The 24,027-nt window shown below is 34.6% G+C and overlaps 1 protein-coding gene across 4 annotated transcripts in view; it reads right to left on the bottom strand.

Annotated features, from left to right (window-relative positions):
* Positions 1–24,027, bottom strand: part of Elf1 (E74 like ETS transcription factor 1) — a 103,068-nt gene that overhangs the window by 54,399 nt on the left and 24,642 nt on the right. The window contains exon 1 of one of the 4 annotated variants that reach the window (XM_076872657.1): positions 18,992–19,135. The exons of the other annotated variants lie outside the window; for them this stretch is intronic. The gene's annotated coding sequence lies outside the window, so the exon portion shown is untranslated. Of the gene's footprint in view, positions 1–18,991; positions 19,136–24,027 lie in introns of those variants that run through there. 4 annotated transcript variants of the gene reach the window in all.

The raw sequence follows: 24,027 nt of genomic DNA on the forward strand, positions 1-24,027 counted from the left end.
GTGTTTTAATAACTGTCACTGATGGGCTGGGATTGTGGCTCAGTGGTAGAGTGCTTGCCTAGCACGTGTGAGGCACTGGATTTGATCCTCAGCACCACATAAAAATATATAAGAGATACTGTGTCCATCTACAAAAAAAAAAAAACTAATAACTGTCTTTGAAGAATCACAAAAAAATAAGAATAAGCAATAAACATATCCACGTGTTAAAGCACATGCTAATAATCAACAATAATAAGCCAAAACTAAAATGGTTCCTCACCATCAGTAGGTCATTTGTTGGGGCAGAAAAAGATAACAGCTTTTATTAATTTGTATACAGAAGTTCACAAAATGAAAATGTATAATTAAAGGAAAACATTTTATTGGCTTAATCAGGTTTCTGTTCTTTCATCTTTCCTGCTCCTCTTCCTCTTCTCTGTATAAATTATATTCCCTATGGCATCAAAGTGTTCTTGGGAATAAATTTTGTCACATAATCCAGAGTTATCACTTGTACATGTCAGAGATATTTCAATAACAGAGGTATATTAAAATTTTTCAGTAACAGACAAAACTGAAAATCCAAATCAGTAATTCAGTTTTTCATCAAATAGACTGAGGGATCCAAGATCTCAGTCTGCAAGCAATACAGAGTTAGAAGTAGAATTCTCACTACCTAAATATAGTAATTTTCCATTACTGTAGTATACAGTCTTACCTCAATCTACCCAAATCCTTTATGCTGTAATAGTTTAGAACATATATTTAATAAATGCATAATCAAATTTAAGGGGAGGAAAAAAACTCCATCTAATTCAGCTTCTGATCTCCAAAAGCAGTCAGTAAACTATTAGACAAGCCCCTCAAAGTCACTGCATTTCTAAAATATGCCCAAAATTAAATGTATCATATTTCCTCAAATGTACTCTAGTATGGGACAAATATAGGTACTAAAATTGAAAGAGGGAAATGGTTTCTGTTCTACCCTAATAGACTTTAAGGTCCACAGTAAATATTAAACTTATTTAAATTTACCCATCATTAATATTTTGTTTCAGAAACATTCTGCTATATTAATAGTTCTTGAATGTGTTTTCACAATATAATTAAGTAAGGAGAAAAAAGATAAGTGAAAACTGCTCATTCACCACACAGACATAAGTATCAATTTATCTGCATGGTTTTAAGAAGTAATCCAGTAAGGCATAATAACTCCACAGACTGGATCCTGATATCTTTCAGCTGGGTCAGTATCATACTCTTGTTCTCTAGGAAGACATGCCACAGGAAAACTAAGCAATAAGATTTCTTTTTTATTTTTAATATATATATATTTTAGTTGTGGATGAGCCTTTATTTTTATTTATTTATTTTTATGTGGTGCTGAGAATTAAACCCAGTGCCTCACACAAGCTAGGCAATCGCTCTATCACTGATTGAACCACAACTCTAGCCAAGGTTTTAGATAATTATGGCATAAAGGTAAAATGTACTAGCTAAGAGTAATGAGGTGGCTGAATGAACACCCTGACTTTAAAGTATTCAGACAGTGTTCATGTTTATAATAAAATAAAGTAAATTAGTCCATGGTATCAAGAAAAAACACAATTTTCAAAAGGTCTCAATATTCTCAATATAAAAATTGTGAAACCACAGGATTTTAGAGCTGAAAAATATTTAAAGATCACCTAGGACAACACATTCATTGAAAAGAAAGAATGGGATGGGGATACAATTAGGTGGTAGAACATTTGTATAGCATACACAAGACCCTGGGTTCAATTCCCTTGCCACCCCCAAAAAATAAAGAATTAGGGTCTAACGCAATCTGATTTGTCTGAAGATACACAACCATTAGTAGAAAAGAAGGCAAAAGTGAACCAGGCTCCTTGTACCCCTATATTTTTTTAAACGGAATTTATTTATTTATTTTATATCTTTATTTCATTTATTTTTATGTGGTGCTGAGGATCGAACCCAGGGCCTCGAATGTGCTAGGCGAATGCTCTACTGCTGAGCCACAATCTCAGCCCCTCATATAATATTTTCTGCAACCTCTTGATACATGTGATGGATCACTGTCAACCATATTTTTACCTGAACAACTGATTTACTTAAATCAGTCTTATTGTTATTGTTAATTTCCAAGTCTACCATATCATATAGTCTTAACTTTACACCTTCACCCAGCCTAAAAAGTGAAAAGGAAACAAGATTTTTTGTAAGGTGACCACAACTAATAACTCATTAGAATACTTTAATAAAACAGATTTTTAGTGACATTTTCCTTTCCAGTTCTATTTTTTTTTTCCAGTGCTGGGGATAAAAACCCAGGACCTCACATATGCTGGGCAAGGGATCTACCACTGAGTCACAACCCAGTACCTTAATTTTTTTGAGAAAGGATCCCACTAGATAGAAAATCTTCTATCCTGCCTTAGCCTCCCAAGTAGGGTGGATTACAGACTTGTGCCATCTGCATCCAGCTCTTTCTAGTTCTTCAAAAGCAGTATTGTTGCTATCTATCATTTACATCAAAAATGTGGATACTGAAAAGACCATTAAGAAACATACCACAATGTAGTTAGAGTTAAGTAATGAGATTTGAACTTCCCCCCAAGAAAGGATATTAAGTTTCTCAGTCCCTGCAGAAATAAAAGGGGGTACAGTGGGGGGGCCAACACTAATTTTGAAAAAATACCATATTATAAAGCCCTCTGTAAATTATGTACAACATACATAAAACAGAGGAAAAACACAAGTGTCCGAAACATTTCTCACTACACTTAGTATTCTCATAACTTAATTTAAAAAGAAAATTATTCTAAACTACAAACTTCAAATTTTTCAAATTTTCAAAGAGTCTAAGAAAGTTCAGAAAAAGTTTAAAACTATGTCTCTGGGGGCTAGAGGAGTAGTTCAGTGGTAGAGCACTTGCCCAGCACACATGAGGCATTGGGTTCAATCCCCATAACCTACCCCACAAAAAATTCCTAGAATTCATATATGAGTCATGTATAGCACTGCTATCTTTAAAGCAGCAATTTTGCATAACTACTTTAAATTTAGACATTCTTTACTTTAAATTTGTCATTCATTAATGGGATGGAAGGGCCCAGAGGGGAGAGCAAAGTACCCATGACTATTAAAAGCATAGTTTGCTTTCATGTAAAGGAAGCACAAATTGATGGCTTTTGTATACAAAGTCTCAGTCAGGGGCTGAAGGTGTAGCTCAGAGGTAGAGCTCTTGCCTAGCATGCATGAGCACTGGTTTTGATTCCAAGTAACCACCACCCCACCCCACCCGACCACCCCACACACATACAAACTGTCTCAGACTTCTGGTAACCCACATTAAAATGAAGCAGGTCTTCCCAAACTTGTCTGAGCTCACCTTAGTTTCAACCATGTTAATTTAAAAAAAAAAAAAAAAAAAAGTATGATCAAATTAAAAACTAAACAGTCTGTCTTCTGTATTCTTTGCCTTTTTGCTGACACTCAGTTGAACAGTTCCAAGAGTCTGAGAGCAGGCCACAATTACTCTCCAGACCTGAAATTCCAGTTCTTTCACATAGTTCTCCACTTTCTATCATTGGCCACTTGGTCCACCTGGTGTCAGATTACAGTCAGGCAGCATCTACAGCACCTTGCAAAACAGACCGACTGCATTCCTAGGCATACCTAGACCTGTCCATACATGTGTTTAAGATTAACCCTTTTTTTGAGCATGTTCTGAAAGCAAGAGAACTTAAAACTAAAAGAGAAATATCTACCCGTTAGCAGATAATTTTCACTCTGGTCATGAAATAAGTTTAACTTCTTTCCTGGCTCAAAAAATCTGAAAGTAGCCAAGTGTGGTAGCACACAACTATAATCCCAGCAATTTAGGAGGCTGAGACTAGAACATGACAAATTCAAGAAAAGCCTCAGCAACTTAACCAGCCTCAGCCTGAGCAACTTAGTGAGACCTTGTCTCAAAAAAAAAATTTAAAGCCTTAGAGTTATGATCATGAAACATCATTAATTCATGCTTCTCTTATGCAAATTAACAGATTGGAAAAGCTTTCTTCCTGCCGCACCCTAAATCTCAACTCTGGGGGAAAAAAAAAAAAAGACCCCCTATTCTATTCATAACATGCTAAAATGTGTAAAATGTCCTTATCAGCACAACCTGTTATGGCAATTAATGATAAAAAAAAAATCTCTCCAACAAACAAGAATTAACTTCAAGGAAATTCTGTTTAATTTCTGTGGCTGTTTATTCCCCCTAGTTAATATTTTCATCTTGATGGATGGGGCAAGTCTCTAATGCAATCGTTTCCCCATCTGAGATGGCAGGATTCCCATCAATAACTCCATTAGGCTTTGGCATTGACAGAGAAAAGTCAAGGATACATTGTTTAAAAGTATCTCCAGGAGATTTCACTGTGACTGCCTTCCCTTCCTCTAATTCCCACTTGGCACAATACTCTTTTGGTAGAAACTGTTCTATCATAAGAAGTTCTACTCTTAGAAGTAGACAGACATACTATTAGCTGAAAGAAAATTTTCAAGATCATATAAATCATTTAATGGAAATGCCCTACATTATTAGGTGATAGCTGCTTCTTGTTTTCATTTGATTTGCCCTTACTAACTCTAGTTAGTGGTTTTTCACCCTGGAATAGGAGCCATTTACCAAAAATGAAAATACAATCAACTTACTTCTCTAACTTAAAACTAACCAATGGCTTTCAATACTGATAGGAAAAACTCGGAATTCATTATCAGGATTTAAATTGTTCATGATATGACAAACGTTTAAGGAAACTTCAGTCAGATTTGTAAGATAGGATATGTAAAAGGTTTCCTTACACTGGAAAGGTAAAGAGGATATACCACGGATCAAACCTACACATCCATCTCTAAGCTTCAGTAGTCAAGACAGTGAAGTATTGATAAAAGAAGAGACAAATAGATCAATGGAACAAAATAAGAGACCAGAAATAGATCCACATAAATATAGCCAACTGAGCTTTGACAAAGGAGCAAAGGCAGTCCAATGGAGAGAAGGTAAGTCTTCTCAACTAGAACTGAATGTCTATATGTTAAAAAAAAAAAAGAATCTACACACAAAATTAAAATCCTTTGTAAGTATTAATTCAAAATGGATCACAAACATGAATGTAAAATGTAGAAATTGTAAAACTCACATAACACAGGAGAAAACTAGATGACTATGGTTTTGTAATGAGAGATATGATATCAAAAATAGGATCTATGAAAGAGTTGATTAGCTGGACTTCATTAAAATTAAAAATTTTTACTCTCTGAAAGACAATGTGAAGAGAGTAAGTAAGACAAGCGACACATTGGAAGAAAAATATTTGCAGAAGACATCTGCTTAAAACTTAATGAAAGAATCAAAGCTCAATAATAAAAGAATCAACAACCCAATTAAAAAATGCTCCAAGGAGGGACTGGGGTTGTGGCTCAGCGGTACAACACCCACCTAGTGCGTGTGAGGCACTGGGATCGATCCTCAGCACCACATAAAAATACAACTAAAAAAAAAAAAAAAAAAAAATGCTCCAATGAGGGCATGATGGTACGCACCTGTAATCCCAGTGACTTAGGAGGCTGAGGCAGGAAGATCCCAAGTCTGAGGCCAGCCTCAGCGATTTAAAGAGTCTCTAAGCAACTTAGTGAGACCCAGTTTCAAAAGTAAAATACATACATAAAAGACTGGGTATGTGGCTCAGTGATTAAGCACCCCTGGTTCAATCCCCAGTACAAATAAAAAGAAGTCCAAAGACCTTAAAAGACCTTGGCAAAAGATAAACATATGAAAGATGTTCTATATCATATGTCATCAGAAAAATGCAAAATTTAAAATGACAAGTTATATACTATAATATATAATATACATACCTATTAGAAAGGCCCAAATTCAGAACACTACTACCACCACCAAATGCTAGTGAAGATGTGGAGCAACAAGAACTCTCATTTGTGGCTAGCTGGAATACCAAATGGTACAGCCACTTTGGAAGACAATTTGGAAGAGTTTCTTACAAAATTATACATACTCTCACCACATGATCAAGCTATAGGGCTACCCAGTATTTACCCAAAGAAAGTAAAAACTTATGTCCACAAGAAAACCTGCCTGGGAGTAGACAGAAGTTTACTTATGTTACCAAAACCTGGCAGTACCCAAGATGTCCTTCAGTAAGAGAATGAATAAGCTGTGATACATCTGGAGAATGGAACATTATTCAGCACTAAAAAGAAATGATCCATCAAACCTGAAAAGATATGGAGGAAATTTAAATAGACATTACATACATTTGTTCAGATCTATTGAAAGGACACTATCACCAGTAAATCCTAATGTGAACTATGGACTTTTGGTAATAAGGAAAAGTCAGTATAAGTTCATAAATTTTAATGAATGTACTCTGGTGGGGATGATGATAATTCAAGAATTTATGCATGTGCCAGAGTTGGATGATACATAGGAAATATCTGTTACCTTCCTTTCAATTTTGGTGTGGGTTTAAAACTGCTTATTTAAAACAAAAGTATTTTTTATAAAGTACACCTCTTGGGATGGGGATGTGGCTCAAGCAGTAACACACTCGCCTGGCATGCACGGAACGCTGGGTTCAATCCTCAGCACCACATAAAAATAAAATAAAGATGTTGTGTCCACCGAAAACTGAAAAATAAATATTTAAAAAAATTCTCTCTTCTCTCTTTAAAAAAAAAAAGTACACCTCTGTCATAATTTGTGTAATTCTTTGCTATTATGTTACTCCCCTTTCCATTATTATAACGGGCCCAAGGTGAGTTAGCACATCATGGCAAGGAGCATATGGCGGAGCAACCTGCTCACCTCATGGCAGCCAAAAATCAAAAACAGAAAGAGGAAGGGATGGGGTCCAAATATGTCCTTCAACAGCACAATGACCTAATTTTCTTCCCCTATATCCCACCTTCTAAAGGTTCCAACTTCCAATAGTGCACAGGTTGGGGACTAAGCCTTTCATACATGAGCCTCAGGGGCACATTCAAGATCCAAACTGCATCAACTATCATCTCAACAGCAGCAGTTTCAGCATTTCTGCATTTTTCAGTTTCCTACCTTCCCCCAACCTCACAATTACAGAAGTCAAAGTACCCTGTCTTGACTCCACCAAGAAACCCAACATACACTACCCAGGCTATCTGTTTGTGCACACTGCCAAGTTCAACCCAGATCTTTCCACATATTTTCTGTGGAATAAAGACCTTTTATTTCTATGACATTTTAGGATCCTTTTTCAAGACGCAACACAACCAGACTTTAGAAGATAAACTCCAGGGAAACAAAACATTTCAGCTTTTCCCAGGTTACCAATAAATTTTTAAGACTTTAAGATTCTTTGTGGGCAAAACTTCCCTCTTCCCATGTGTGAGACCTAAATGGCCTGCCTTTTTTTTTTTTTTTTTTTTTTTTTTTTAATGGTATACCTCCTTTCTTCTCTAAATAATAGAAAACTATTTTAAATAAGTTTGGATATAATCAAACAATTCTGATATTCCATGTCAAGAATCTTAAGATGAAATTATTCCTGTAATCATCCTGTCATCCTAAGCCTCTAAACTAAATGAAACAAACAACAACAACAACAACAACAACAAAAAAACAGCTGCAGTAAAACCACAAATAAGAAATAAGAATGCAGAAAGTCATGGGCTTAGTATTATAGGATATATGTACTTAAAATACAGATATTTAATAAATTATACGTGTAATTTTGTATTTTCCTATACCCTACAAATCTTTTCTGAACTTCTAAGCTCAACATTATAGAAAATACAAAGAGATAATGCATAGTCCTAATTCCCATGAAGTTTAGTTCAGGAAACAAGACAAACAAGACAAATTCCACAATGTAGTTCTTAATTGTTAACAAAGCTGGTCAATACTGCATGCTTTCAGAAGTTCCTGGAGGGTTTCAAGTACCATTTCAATAACATAGAATGGTCCCTATGACTATTAACTCAACCAATGCAAGGCAATGGGATGTAGTTCAGTGGCAGAGTACATGACTAGTAAGCACAAAGTCCCGGGTTTGATCGATAACACCAAAAAACAAAATAAACAACCCAATGTAGTACACACCTGCAATCCCAGCAACTCAAGAGTATGAGGCAGAAGGATGTTAACTTTGAGACCAGCCTCCGAGACTTAGTGAGATCCTGTCTCAAAAAATTAAAAGAGCTAGGGAAATAGTTCAGTGGTAAAGCAGTAGTAAAGCACCCTTTAGTTCAATCCCCAGTACCAAAAAAAAAAAAAAAAAAAAACCCAGTTCAAGTCACATTAATAGGACCTGAGATATATCATCCAAAAATTATGACGACAGCTGAAACAGACATTCCATAGCTTGATTGCTACTCTGACAGCTCCAGGTCACTAATGTGTATGCTGCCCTCCTTAAATTCTTCACCAATTACTGATTAAATTACTTCACAAATCACTAATAGACATTCTCAACAATAGTTTTTAAACAGCTCAAGGTATGAAAAATTCTTTAAAACAAAATTCACTTAATTGATTAACTTGACATTTTTGTTCTTTGCACAAGATTAGAAAAAAGTAGAAACAGTAAAATTATAAAATTTTCAAAAGGTATGACTCATTACTATGTCCTTACACGTTATTAAACTAAACAGCAAAATCATCCTTCCATTCATTTAGGTACCAGTGAAACTTTGAAGTATTTGAATATCTACTAATGACTGTATCTTGTCATTTAGTATTAAATATTTTCAATAGTCAATACTGACTTAGTTATTCAATGAAGACATGATATCCATGACAGACTCAAACTCCTTAAATCCCTTAATACAGACTACAGTCATCACCATTTGAGAAATCTTTACCTTCCTCCAAAGTGATGTTTAAAAGAAGAATGCTCCTATAAAAATGGTTATTTTGACTAAGTAAAGCTTCATTCAAACCTGGATCTTTATTGGAGATATTTTCTGTTTTATGGCTTTGTCTTCTTCCAGGATGTTCAAGAACTCAAAGGTGACTGCATTCTCTGCCATTGAGCTTAGTAGATATAACAGGCCTATTTGATTTTTTAAAAATACTTCGTCATAAAGACACATTCAGGAATTGTACTATAGCACAATAAAGTTCATTTATATTATCATTTGTTAGTAATGCCTCATGTTTAATAACTACTCTACAATTTGCAAAGCAATATATATACCTATTACTATATTTAATCCTTGAACCTCTCTAGTAACTTACAGATGTTTTTGCATCAATAAAAAAAATCTGACACTTCCTCAAGGAGATTAGGAAAGAGATAACAAATAACTAAAAAATAATAACTACTATTTAAATGAGTTAGGAAACAGTATTTAGCAGAGGACCTATTTAATCTTCATATCAATAACACTCACCTCTAAATGTATGAAGATATAAAAGATCAAGATAGTTAACCAAATAAGGGCAGGAACCTCATTATACTCATCATTGTACTGACAGATCCCAGAAAGTCCACAACAAAGATCTGTCAAGGAAATACTCAAAAGTATTTGAAGTTACAATGGGGATGTGAGTCCATGTCTGATTTCACGTCAAGCTCATTCATCTATTTATCCATTTGACAAATATCCACCTAATACTTACAATGTACCAGACCATATTCTAGGTCTGCAACAAATAAAAATAAACCAGATTTCTGCCCTGAAATGGCTCATAATCTAATTTATTGATCTTCAAAACAATATGTTGCCAGGCATGGTGGCACACACCTGTAATCCCAGAGGCAACCCAGAAAGCTGAGGGAGGAGGGTCATGAGTTCAAAGTCAGCCTCAGCAAAAGCAAGGTGCCAGACAACTCAGAGAGACCCTATCTCTAAATAAAATACAAAAAAGAGCTGAGGATGTGGCTCAGTGGTACAGTGCCCCTGAGTTCAATCCCTGGTACACACACAAAAAAAATGTTCCTCCTCAAAATATTTGTTTTTAAAATGAGGGAATGTCAGGCAATACATTGCAATTGCTATCTTGTAATCCATGAATAGAAAGTTCTGCCACTCTCCTTCAATGTTTACCGCCTAGCTACACCACAACCCCTCTCCTACAACTGAATACAAAAAATGTGACCTCTCCTACGCAAAGTGGAAGTAAGAGTTTAGAGAGAAGGTGCTTACCATTCAGATAATCTGAGAGTGCATAAAAGAGGAAAAGAATATCTGGGGAAAAAAATAGGTAGATAAATTCAAAGGCATACTGTAATATACAATGCTGATTTGCATAGGAGTAACTCACAAATAAACATCTTGAGAAAGAAGAGAAAATTCTTTCTGTATTGTTTTTTCTATATACCAGATGGTCTTCAGAAATTATATAATATTATCTATATCCTTTTATTTATTCAACAAGCACTCATTAGAAACTTAACAGCCAGACACTGGTGGGGGAAGGGAGGTGCTCACAATTTTTTGACTAAGGCAAATACAATTTACAATAATAGACATGCCACAGCAGAAACAGGTGTAAAGCTCATTCTCCCCAGTTGTTTTGCAATCATTTCCTATATCCTATCTTGTAAAATTATAAGCTACTTGACAGTAAAAGATAATTTTTCTGTTTTTTATTATTGAACATACTAAGAATATCATATGTATTAAAGTCAAATTAAACCAGATACTCTCTTTTATTAATAATTATTTTTACTTACTAACATTCATTAAAATGGTAAAATATGGTGGTCTCATGTTTATGGTTGGGTATCATATAGAATTTCACTAAATGTCTAGCTTCCCAGAACCAACTGAGGTTAAATGAGGCTTCACTGAGTATCCTCAAAGTAACAGATATATGTATTTTCTGATTCAAATACAGATATACATTCACATTCCCAACAAGTGGACAAAAAAGGCAGTCTTCACATGTATACTAAAAACTATTTTCCATAAGTCTAAGTCATTTCAGTAAACCAAAGACTATTTAGCCAGGCACAGTGGTACATGCCTGTAATCCCAGCAACTTGGGGGCTAAGGCAGGGGGTTCTCAAGCTCAAGGCCAGCCTCAGCAATTTAGCAAGACACTGTCTGAAAACATAAGAAAAAAAAACTATTTATTGGTTCCTGTGAAATCCTTAAATATTAAAGATTCAATCTTTAAAAAGCAAATTTGAATCCTTAAGATTTGACTTTTTTAACTTAAATTTTATTTTTTAGCTGGGTTGGAGAATGTCAATCTTTATGTTCTATAAAAATGTCATAATAGGAAACACACTTTCAACATAAAAAGCTTTGCTTTCCTATTAGATCCTATGGCAAATATCTATTTGCCACCAGATAATCCATATGATCCATGAATATAAAATGAGCCTATAACATCCCTAGAATCAACAAGTATCAAAAGTTTAATGAAACAAGCTTTGTGCCTAACTGGTTTCCCCAATGGAAAATTAAAGCAGCAATTGTACATCTGTGTCTGTTCCTCTCATCGTGGTTTAACTGACAGGAAGCAGAGAATAAGATATGGCATACAAACGTCAAGTATTTCCTGCCTTCTCTGCTCTATCTTTATGTCTTATTTTATAAATAGTTCAATAGTTTATGTGAAAATATGTCAAAGTATTGTATCAGAAACACATAATGGTAAAGAGTATTTCTGAAAACAGAGCCAATGAAACTATTTTGGTACTGGGATCCAAGACTCGATATACACACAAAATTCATTATTATAGACTTTTCAAGGATTCTTAGGAGTATATGTTACAGAGATGCAGACTTGAAAAAAAACACTATGGCTGAGTAAAAAATAAAAATGCAGCTATCTTCTCTATTCATACTGATCAACTTTTACCTTAACTATAAATATAAGCTTCCACAACCATAATTCTACCAGGCTTTAGTATAACCACTCCATTCCAGATCAATGTCCAAAATGACCCCTCATAATTTACTGCATACAAGTACATCTTGAGCTTTCTGAAACCTCTCTTCCCTAAACAGAATTTAATATACACCTAATAATCAGTTTTAAGATGGCACTATGCTCCTAAAGTAAGATTTCTTGAATGAGTGGTTTGAAAAGAAAATACCATTTTTGCCTGGTACTTTCAAGTAGTAGGATCTGGCTATTCATTTCAAGAGTCTAAGTTATTAGTACCTTCCTAGCAGCTCTTTAGTATACTTCTGTCCTTACTTGTACATGTATTATCTCAGTTGTCCCTGATATCTAGGGAAAAAGGACTAAGTCCCCTGAAGAAAGAGAGACTTTGTCCATTTCTGTACACTTCAGCTCCCCTCCCCCACAGCCTCTGGCTCCAATGTTTGGTGCAATAACCCTAAATGGAGGGAAAAGTCTCAACGCAGCTGCAAAGAACCTAATGTCTACCACTTAACAACCAAATATGTTAACAATGATATACAACTATTCTATTCTACCAAGGCTAGATGCATATTACACTTTCCTTTCAAGTTTATGGCTAGGATTAACAGATTATAAATTATCTAACAATGTACATTTTTTTTCTGATCCATATATCAAAGGATCAAATACAATGCCCACCTTAGAATGTTAACACCATAAAAATGTTTGGAATAAAGTGATAACCACAACATAACTTATTTCTAAATACAAATTGTTTTAGGTTGCCTCGCAAACTAAAACACATGTGATATTAATTCGAAGCCCAAAGCCTTTCATTTATTTATTTATTTATCTTATTTTGAGATATGGTTTTGGCTAAGTTGCCAAAGCTGTTCTCAAAACTTGTGATCCCCTTGCCTCAGTCTCCAGAATCCCTAGGATTATAGACATGCATCACCATGTCCTGCTTCTGTTTTGTAGATTTTTCAAACCTTATGTAGGATCTAAGAAAGTAGCTCAATGTGTGTGTTTGTCTAGCATATACAAGGCCCTGAGTTTGATCCCCTGCGTCTCATAAATAAATAAGACCTTATAAAATAGTGGACTGTAGATATTCTATGCCAGGTATGGTGATGCACACCTGTAATCGTAATCCCAGTAACTAAGGAGGCTGAGGCAGGAGGATCACAAATTCAAGGTCACCCTCAGCAATTTAGCAAGGTTGTACTAAGCAACTTAGCAAGACCCTGTCTGAAAATAAAAAATAAAAATGGCTGGGGATGTGACTCAGTGGTTAAGTACCCCTGAAATAAATTCCCAGTACCAAACAAACAACAACAACAAAAAATAGCATACTATACTGTATATATTCCCCCAGCATACTCCAACAAGTTCATTTTAAAACAGAAATTTTTTAAACAAACACAATGGGTATTCGGAAAGGAATTTTAAGATTTTAATATTCCTTATAACTTAATGCTAAGGCCTACACATGATTATTAGACTTCCATTATAATACAAAGCAATATCTCAGATGTACAAAATAGCCTATCTTCAATGGTGCCTCCCACAAAAAGTGTTCTGACCTTATGCTGAGGAAACCTGAGAGTCACCCAAGATAACCAGATTAAAACTCACTCCATTAATTCAGTATAAAACTTTATTTTTTCTTTTTGTGGTGCAAGGGATAGAACCCAGGTTCTCATGTGTGCTAGATAAATGCTGTATCACTGAACTACACATCCCTAGCCCTATACACAGCAAGTTAAAGTTCTTTCAATTAAGGGGAAGTCAATTAAGAACATTTTGATTTAAATTAAGAAACTGTAAATCAGAAAATGACTAATGAGAAACTGAATCTACAGGAATAGGTTAATTTGAAGGCACAGTACACCTATTACTATAAAACATATAAAAATTATTGATGACACTGCCAATTCCTTTTACCATAAAAACTAAAGTTACTATACAGAGATCTCTTAGACTAGAAGAGAAGCCAGTAACTGAATCTGCCTTTCAACTTCCCTTTTCTTAATCACAAAGGAACCAACTAAATGGAAATACTGAGACTTGGAAAACACTTTCACTTTCTTTGAGAAATGTTGATTTCCTTATTAGAGGGACATGAAAAATAGAAAAATACTATATTAGTAGTTAAATTAAATTTCTGCTACATAATTTTGTGGATATACTATTATTTAACTAACCTATATTGTTTGGACATTTGGATTATTTCCAATGTTGCACTACTATGATGATTCTCAAAAAGTAATCCACAGACCCACAGAGGATCTGGAAAACTTTTCATGGAGTTCATGAGGTCAAAACAATCATTATAATATTAACATATTATTTACCCTTTTTTCTCTGTGTTGACATTTGTTATGATGATGCAAGAGCAAATGTAGATGAAAATGCTAGTGCCTTAGCACAAATCAAGGACATGCTACCAAACCATACTAGTTGCATTTTTTACCATGAGGCACATTTTTAAAAGGCAGTTTCACTCAAGAATATTCTTGATAAAAAGTAAAAAAAAAAAAAAAAAATTTACTTTTCTTGAAAGACCCAATCTTTTTGCAGTTTTCACACACTTCAGTTTTCACAAGATTCTGCCCCAAAACTCTAACACTCATGTTCCACGAAATATGTACTAGAATTTTTCCAAACTGGGAATAATCTAATGCCGTCAAGACACAACAGATAGCTGGGCAGTGGTGCATGCCTGTAATCCCAGTGATCTGGGTGGCTGAGGTAGAAGAATCAAGTTCAAGGGCAGCCTGGGCAACTTAGGGAGACCCTGTCTCAAAATAAAAAGGGGTGGAGATGTAGCTCAGTGATAGAGCACCATAGGGTTCAATCCCCAATGTTTAAAAGAAACACACACACACTTCTGGTATAGATAAACAATGGAATACTACACTGCAATGAAAATTATGATAAATATGAGAGAGCTGGGGATATAGCTCAGTGATTGAGCACTTGCCTGGAAAGAGATAGTGGGTTCAATTCTCAGCACCACATATAAATAAAATGAAAGTCCACTGACAACTACAAAAATATTTTTTAAAAAAGATAAATCTCAGAGTTAAATGAAAGAAGCAAATCATTGAAGTATATTATATGATGTGATTCCCTTTACAAAGAGTTCCAAAGAATAAAAGAGAATAAAATCATGGCATTTTCAGGTAAATGGATGGAGTTAGAGAAGATAATGCTAAGTGAAGTAAGCCAATCCCAAAAAAACAAATGCCAAATGTTTTCTCTGACATAAGGAGGCTGATTTATAATGGGATAGGGAAGGGGAGCATGGAAGGATTAGATGAACTCTAGATAGGGCAGAGTGGTGGGGGTAAGTGCCAACACACACCTGTAATCCCAGTAGCTTAGGAGGCTGAGGCAGGAGGATCATGAGTTCAAAGCCAGCCTCAGCAAAAGTGAGGCACTAAGCAACTCAGTGAGACCCTGTCTTTAGATAAAATACAAAACAGATCTGGGGATGTGGCTCAGTGGTCAAGTGCCCCCAAGTTCAATCCCCAGTACACCCACCAAAAAAAGATAATATCAGACACGCAGATAGATGTTAATTTTTTTGTTTGCTTGTTTCTTCTTTTGATATTACTAGGGATTGAACCCACAGCTTTGCCCATGCTAGGCAAGTGTTCTACCACCGAGCTACATCCCCAGTCTGGCAGGTGTTAATTTTTTTTCTGAATGACTACAATGTACACACACCAGAGAGGGCTACATACCTTTTAGAGTTGCCACTCTTAAATTCTGGACATGTCCATCTGAATTTGTCACAATGCCATATAAAATAGCAAACTAGAGTAATCAAGAATTTAATACCATATGTGGTATCTGCCTACCCATATATGCTTGGTACTTTCTCGAAGGTTGAAAAAGACAAAAAAAAAAAAAAATAGGATACAACATCTCTGATCTCATAGGGCTTATATCTTTATTGTTTTTTAAAATGGGTACTGGCAATCTAACCCAGAACCTTGTGAAAGCTAGGCAAGTGCTCTACCTCTAAGCTACATTCCCAACTGCATATATTTTATTTTTATTTATTTATTTTTGGGGTACCAAGGATTAAACTCAAGGTGCTTAACTACTGAGTCACATCCTCAGCCCTTTTTTGTTTTTTATTTAGGGACAGGTTCTCCTCACTTGCTTAGGGCCTTGCTAGGCTGCTGATGCTGCTTTTGAACTCACAATCTTCCCACCTCAGCCTCCCTGGGATTATAGGCATGTGCACCACTGCACCCAGTGCTTGTATCATTTTTAATCACTCTTCTTAACCTGGGTAAATGTTATTTATTCTTCAATACTCATAATTCCTTCAAGATAAACTTTCCTATTTCAGATTTTAGTCATCTTTCATCTCTAGGCAGTGTGACCCTGAATTTAATTGGTGGTTTGGTTTTATTCTTTACTTATTTCAACCTGTGGTTACCAAGCCATTTTCCCAACAAGAAATTTAAGTATGTGAGGATAGAGCCCATGTATCTAGTCTTTGTGCCATCTGTTGCTTTAGGACAACGATGGCCATGCTATGGAAGATCTGATATTGAATTAAGAATATTCAGAAATTTTGAAGGTTCAACAGTTGTACACAGTGCTAAAATTAATAATAAATAAATAATTGAACCTAACAAAATTTCACACCTCAAGAACAAGCTGATCTAAAAGTCAATTTCCAATCATCCCAATAACACATATTTTAAAAATCAGTAGAAAAAGATTTTGTATTCTCTAGATTTTAAAGATAACTGACATATATGGATATGAAGACATGGAATTAGATTACTATGAGAAGGTTAAATTTAAAATGTGTATTATTAAAGCTTAGAGAACTGTAGATTTTGTGAACACGTACATATCACACTTATTTTAGTAGAACAGGTGTAATACTAATCAGTATTTGTGCTCCTAATAGAATATGAGGTAAAACTGAGGAAAAAAAAAAAAAAAAAAAAAAAACCTTTCTTGTATCCAGAAGTTCGAATAAGTTCCCAATTTTTTGTATTAACATCTAGGACTATCTTACAGAGGCAATATTACAAACTATGCTTCAACTATAAAAAATTCTAAATGACAAAAACTATTGCAGAATTTAAACAAATGTATCATCTTCTCTGATTAAAAAACCACTGGTTTTTTACTTTTCAAAACCATTGGTTAACTCATTTGATTGATAATTATAACCAAACAACTTAAGGTTTTATTTATTCTTAAGGAAACACAGGCCATTTCAAACAAAGCATTACTTGTTAGTGTGTACTAGCATGAGGAGCTCCAGACTGGATGCGCTGCTTAACCCAGAGCCAGTCTCAGCATCTGGGTAACTATTTCTTCATCTACAAAAGTGAGGCAGAACTTTTCAGCACAAAAGTTCTTTAAATCAGAAACTCTAAGTTTAATTCAGGTGACCTGGTTGAAACTTTCAACTTATGGAAGGAAAACAATGTAGGAGAGCTATGTAATAACAGAAGTTGAAGTTCAGTTTTCTTCCTTCCCTACCACCTTCTCCCTTCTTAAAGCCCTACCCCAGACCTTCACATAACATGAAATACATTAATTAAATATAAAATTAGTTTAATTTATTTAGCTTCCTCATCTTAAGAAGCCAATTCTTCTACTTTTAATCACCGATTCTTCTACTTTTATTTAATAAATAAAACCTTAATTACGTTGCTTATTTTTGTGCCTCTAAATTTTTCTTTTATGGATCACTGGCCTTTAAAAATTAAAAAAAAAAAAAAAAAAAAAAGACAAAAAGGTTTCATTAGATTTTTCAAACAGTCCAGACCTGAAGTAAATACAGCCTTTGCTTACTCAGGCTGACTAAACCAGCAATACACAAACAAAGATAATAACAAATGGTTCAGACCTGAATTGGCAAAATGTCTGCTAAGTCTTTCTTATAATTCCACAAAACTGAGATCTGTTAATATCAACAATCCTTTCAAAAGGGTAAGAAGTAATAAATGCTTTTCTATATTCTTTTTCAAATCTGATAGGGCTTTAGGCAACTTCAGAAAATTGTTAAGAATAAATTCTCAATGAACCAGCTAAATTATCATTTTGGTCAATAATAAATAATTTGGCTAATTTTGTTTCCAAAAGCTTTAGACCTAATTATTGCATATTCAAATTTTACTTTTATTCAAATTTTAGTTTCAAATATGTTTTAGAAGTAAAATACTATTGCACTCAGATTCTCAGAGTACCTAAACTTCAAGGCACACCAGAATGTATACTTGCCAGCTAAAATTTCACAATTTTAAAAATGACAACTATTTCAGAAAAAGACTGAGCAATCTTCTCCCGAAAAGTTTTTTGTTTATGCAAAATATTCAAATCTTAAGAATAGGAAAAAGGGAAGACAATTCTCCACTTTTCCTTTTTATACAAAACAGAAATAGTATGTGTTTTGACAGCCTTGCTTCCAAGGTTGTTATTCAAAACAAGTTTCCAATGTGAATGATGGCTTCATTTTTTTTCTAGCAGTAAATGAATCATTAGAATCTTTCTTCCTCTTTACATAAAACTCTAAACTCGCTTTTACTTGTTACCTAAATAACTGTTCACTTTATTTAAACTTTTGGTATTCAAAATATTTAGCATAATTCATTAACTTAAAAAAATAGAATTGTCCATGAGCAACACCTGTGAATGAGTTGTCCCAAAGTTCATCTTTAATTAAATTACAAAACAAAGCCACTACCCCTAAATTTTTTAACATCCATATCGCAAGAGCATTACAGTTTAATCATAACTTGACAGCCAGTCCCACAAATGATTAGATTTCTTAAACTAAAATTTAATCTAGTTGTTTTATGGTAGTCAAAAAAGAAAAAAATCCTTTCTTCTGAAGTCACATAGGGGGAAAACACCAATCATGCAAAAAAAGTTTTTAAGATTCTTTACCAAGAAAACCTAAAACTTTCCAGTATCTTAATAATGCTTTGTTTCCCCCTAGTAGTTAAGTGCAATCAGGCATGTGACTGACTACACACATTTTATCAGAGTTAAAGAACACTTTCAGCCATGTTCTTCTCAACAGGTAAGAACCACCCTCCGTTTATCAGCTCAAGAAATAACCAGAAGCAAATATATAAAACAAGTTACCTTCAAACATTCTTTCTCTTTAGATTTTGTCCTTTGGGCTTGAAAATAAAAAGCAATCCGGCAAGTTTTATGCTGTTAAAATGGCTCCTGTAGATTGGGGAAGTGGTGTCTGTGCTTCAGCTTATGAGTCATACATGAAACTGTTTCTAAGGGAGGCACGCCCATGTTGCTGTGGACTCAATTATTCTACTAGGTCAAACATGCAAATCTACAGGTAAAAAATGGCAAGGGGGGGGGTAGGTATAGGCCAGGAGAAAGATACAACCAAGGAGCAAGATCTACCTTCATTTAAACCATTACTAAGCTCATGTTTACTGCCTCAATTTAAAATTAACAATAAAATAGAATGAGAACATACGAGGAAACAAAATTAAAAACCATGTTATTTTAAAATATAAAATTTCAGTTTTTAAGAATTAATATCAAATAAATACAACAATGAAAGGCAAAAAGTATACGAGAATGGGAGAGAACAAACTGTGGTTCTTAATTGTAACAATGGATTGGTGGTTCTAATCTGGCTACTCATTAACCCATATATGAAAGGGATATATTACTATGTAATCCAGAAAAGCTAACAAAGTACAATACCAGATGCAGACCTGTAGGTTCTCTAAAGACATAAAATCCACTAGAAAATTCAAAGTTCAATGAAAAAGTGTGAGTCAATAAAGTTTATAAATTTTTTTTAGTCTGCATTATAAAGTCCAACATAGCAAAATGATTTTAAATAGAACTGCAAGTTTGAAGAAAAAAAAAACTTATTTTGAAAAAGTTATCAGGGCTAGGGTTGTAGCTTAGTGGTAGAGCACTTGCCTAGCATGTGTGAGGCACTGGGTTCAGTTCCCAGCACCACATAAAAATAAATAAATAAAAAGGTATTGTGTCCATCTACAGCTAAAAATAAATAAATAATAATATCAAAAATTACTGATACAATCAGTTATTTCATAATTCTACCATTTCCAAATGATATACACAGCTTTTTCTTTGCAACAAGACTTTCTGCATATATTTCAAATCTCCCATGTGCCAGGCACCTTGCTACAGCTCTGCTCCACTGTACAATGACCAACAGAAGGAGCAAACAACTAAAGCCAGTAAAACTGCTTTCCAAGTCATCATCTATCTGACAAGGTGGCCAAGGAGCAAAAACATTATAGCTAGTTACCCTGGCCCCTGGGTAAACATTAATTTATTCTAAAAGCTTAAGTTAATTAAAATGGCTTGAAAATAGTAAGCACCTCCCCAAGTGCTTGCAATGATGCAGTGTAATTCAACTTTCTGCCTATGAAGTGCCCATTTAGTCCATTCCTCTAACATGTATGAGTTTACTGCTTTTCTTAAATAATCTTCATGATTTAACAAATTAACAAAAAATGCAAAAGAGAAAAAAACATCACTTTTTCTATTGCCAAATGTCCTGTTTAGCTTACTTTAGCTAAACACTTATCCATAATGATTATTCAGAGTCCAAACACCAAGAAACAAGCTTCTTCAAGCAAATTAAGTCCACTGATCTCCCTAGCCCCACAACTGAAACTCCTTTTGGACAATATCCATGTAAGCCTAATATCTCATTATTTTCTTTTAGCTAATTAGAAACAGAAATTATAAAGGATAAAAGAGGATAATAGTAAAAAGATGATATCAGAACAAGTAACAGAGCTAATAATCAGAGAAGATAACAAACAAAAAACCTCTTATAAAACTATGAAAATGCTAGGCACAGTGGCACACGCCTGTAATCCCAGCAGCTTGGGAGGCTGAAACAGGAAGATAGCAAGTTCAAAACCAGCCTCAGCAAAAGCAAGGCACTAACCAACTCAGTGAGACCCTGTCTCTAAATAAAATAGGCCTGGGGGATGTGGCTGAGGATGTGGTCAAGCGCCCCTGCGTTCAATCCCTAGTACCAAAAAAAATAAACTACAAAAGTGATTAGCCTCAGCTGGGTATGGTGGTGCATGCTTATAATCCAAGTGACTAGGGAGGCTGAGGCAGGAGAATCCCAAGTTCAAGGCCAGCCTCAGCAGTTTAACAAGAACTATCTCAAAATGAAAAATAAAAAGGGCTGGAGATGTGGTTCAGTGGTTTTGCACCCCTGGGTTCAATCCCCAGTATAGGGAAGAGGGAAAAAAGTGTTTGATGGACCTGGTGGCACACACCTCTAACCTCAGCTACTTGGAAAGCGTAAGTAAGTGGATCAATAGTTCAAAGCCATCCTCAGCAATTTAGCAAGACCCCAACTCAAAATAAAAAGGGCTGGGAATGTAGTTCAGTGGTAGAGTGCCCTTGGGTGCAAACCCCAGAACTTTAAAAAAAAAAAAAAAAAAAAAAGTGTCTAAATTCTAAGCCATTCTGTAAAGTCAACAAATTGTACATATTCTCTAAGTATATCACCATATGCCGAGTGTCATGAAGATATGGCATCAGTATGATACAGGTTTCCAAATGATAAAGCGAATAACATCAAGTATGAAGATATTTTATGCTGTTTAGATATATTAAAGGATAAGCCTCTGCTACTGAGAAAATCCATTTATACAAAATATCTTATTACTTGATAATAACAGATATTTGAAATGTAATTTTAAAAACATACTTTTGATCACCAATATACAGAAGTGAAGTAAAAGACTTAAAGTAGAAAACTACCTTTTTCAACACAAATATGTTCCTAAGGAGATGATTCTAAGGTTGCTATTATAATATATTGCCCCTTTCCTCAGCAGTATACCTATTAGAAATATTGTACCATCTATAGGAAATAGATCCTAGTTTTATTCACAGCAAACTCCCCACACATCAAAAAAATATAAATAGCCACACACTAGAGTATCAAAGAAAAAAAAAACAGGCAAACAATTTAGCACAGGTAGAGTCAATCTACTTGGGTTCAAATTCCAGCTCTGATGCTATTACCTGTGTCATCTTGAGCAATCATTTAACAATGCTGTGGACATCGCTTCTTTATAATACAGGCTAACAGTATCCACTGTGAAGGATTATTTTGAAGATTAAATTAAATTCATGTATTGCTATTGCTCTCTAGAATATATAAAGAATTTTCACAACTTAAGAAAACAGCCCAATCTTTTCAAATGGTCAGATCTGAACAAATATTTCACCATAGGAAATCTGATAGCAAAAAGCACATGAAAAGATCAACATTAATACACAATAGGGAAATGCAAAGTAAGTTCCCACTACCATTCCACATCATTAGAATAGTTTAAAGCAAACAAAAAATACTGAGCAGGGAACAATAGTGCATACCTGGAGGCTGAAGCAGGAAATCTCAAGTAGGAGGATGCCTGAGCAACTTGGTTAGAACCTGTTTTAAAGAATTTCTTAATAAAGGTTGAGGATTTGGCTCAGTGGTAGAGTGCTTCCCTATATGTGAAAGGCCCTGGGCTTGACCACCAAAACCATCAAATAAATAAATAATAAGATTTTTTAAAAACCTGATAAGAGCAAATGCTAATGAGGGTATGGAACTGCTAGAATTCTCACATATTGTTGGTGGAAACACAAAATGGTACAGTTACTCTAGGAGACACTTTAGCAGTTTCTTTTAAAGTTAAACATATACTTATACTCTCCAGTAATAGCACTCCTAGTATTTATCCATGAGAAATGAAGACATGTATCTTTTTAAAAACTATACAAATAATTGTAACAGTTTTGTTCATAATCACCAAATACTGGAAAGCCAGTTGAATGAAATCCAATATGGTGAATGAATAAACACATTGTGGAATATTCATACAATGGAATGCTACTCAGCAGTGAACAGGTACAAATAGGTAAATTTCTGATATATGCCACAACATGATGAATCCAAAAGCATCAACCTGGGGCCTGTGGTTGTAGCTCCATGGTAGATTGCTTGCCTGGCATGTGTGAGGGTTGGATCCTCAGCACCACATAAAAATAAATAAAGGTAATGTGTCCATCTACAACTGAAAATTTTTTAAAAAGCATTAACCTGAACGAAAGAGGCCAGGCTCAAAATATGTACAATGTTATTCCATTTATAGGACATTCAGAAAAGACAAAAAAAGGGAAATCCTATCAGTTGTTGCCAAGGTTTAGGGAATGAGGAGAAGTGACTGACTCTAAAGAAGTAAAGGAGAACAAGGGAACATATTCTGTATCTTGACTGTAGTACTATATATCCATACATATATATATATAGTCATTTTTATATTTGTGTTGTCAAAATTCATGTAACTATAATACTAAACAGGGCAAACTGTACCATATATAAATTACACCTCAACACACATGACTAAAGAAATCTAGTTCCTGAAGTGTTTTAACAGTATTGGGCACATACTGACCACCTGATAAATAATGGCTATTATTATGATTCATTAAAACAACCAGCATCAAATACTTCAGGATGATAAACCTTAACTAAACCTCAGAACTTTTACATAAATAAGGCAACTTAAGACTTGTGATAGGAATATAATGTACCTGTACATATTGTGAATATATCATTTTCAAAAACTAGATAAACACTGAGTCAGTATATACCTTAATGTGGAGCTGTCATGGCTGCCTCTTTTAATTACTAGCTGAGAAAAGACTGGGTCAATGGAATGAACTTATTAAATGTCAACTGACATTAAGACAGCTTCTTTCTTCCTTTAAAAACGAATTTACTGGGCTGGGGATATGGCTCAAGCGGTAGCGCGCTCGCCTGGCATGCGTGCGGCCCGGGTTCGATCCTCAGCACCACATACAAACAAAGATGTTGTATCCGCCGATAACTAAAAAATAAATATTAAAATTGTCAAAAAAAAAAAAAAAAACGAATTTACTATATGATCTAGGACTCACTTTTCCTTCTTATGTGGCATCTTCTCCTTTAAAAGACTCAAATTTGAAATTTTTAGTACATGAAAACATAGAACCATCTAATTTCCATACCTAAGAAATTTAGGCTTAAATAAAAAGCTTGTTTTGAATCTATCCTCTGGTCAGGAGCTCACATGCTATCCCTATCAGAAATGGAAGAAAAGATCGAA

This window comes from Callospermophilus lateralis, chromosome 12 (assembly GCF_048772815.1).
Source record: "Callospermophilus lateralis isolate mCalLat2 chromosome 12, mCalLat2.hap1, whole genome shotgun sequence".
In the NCBI taxonomy this organism is placed as follows: Eukaryota; Metazoa; Chordata; class Mammalia; order Rodentia; family Sciuridae; genus Callospermophilus; species Callospermophilus lateralis.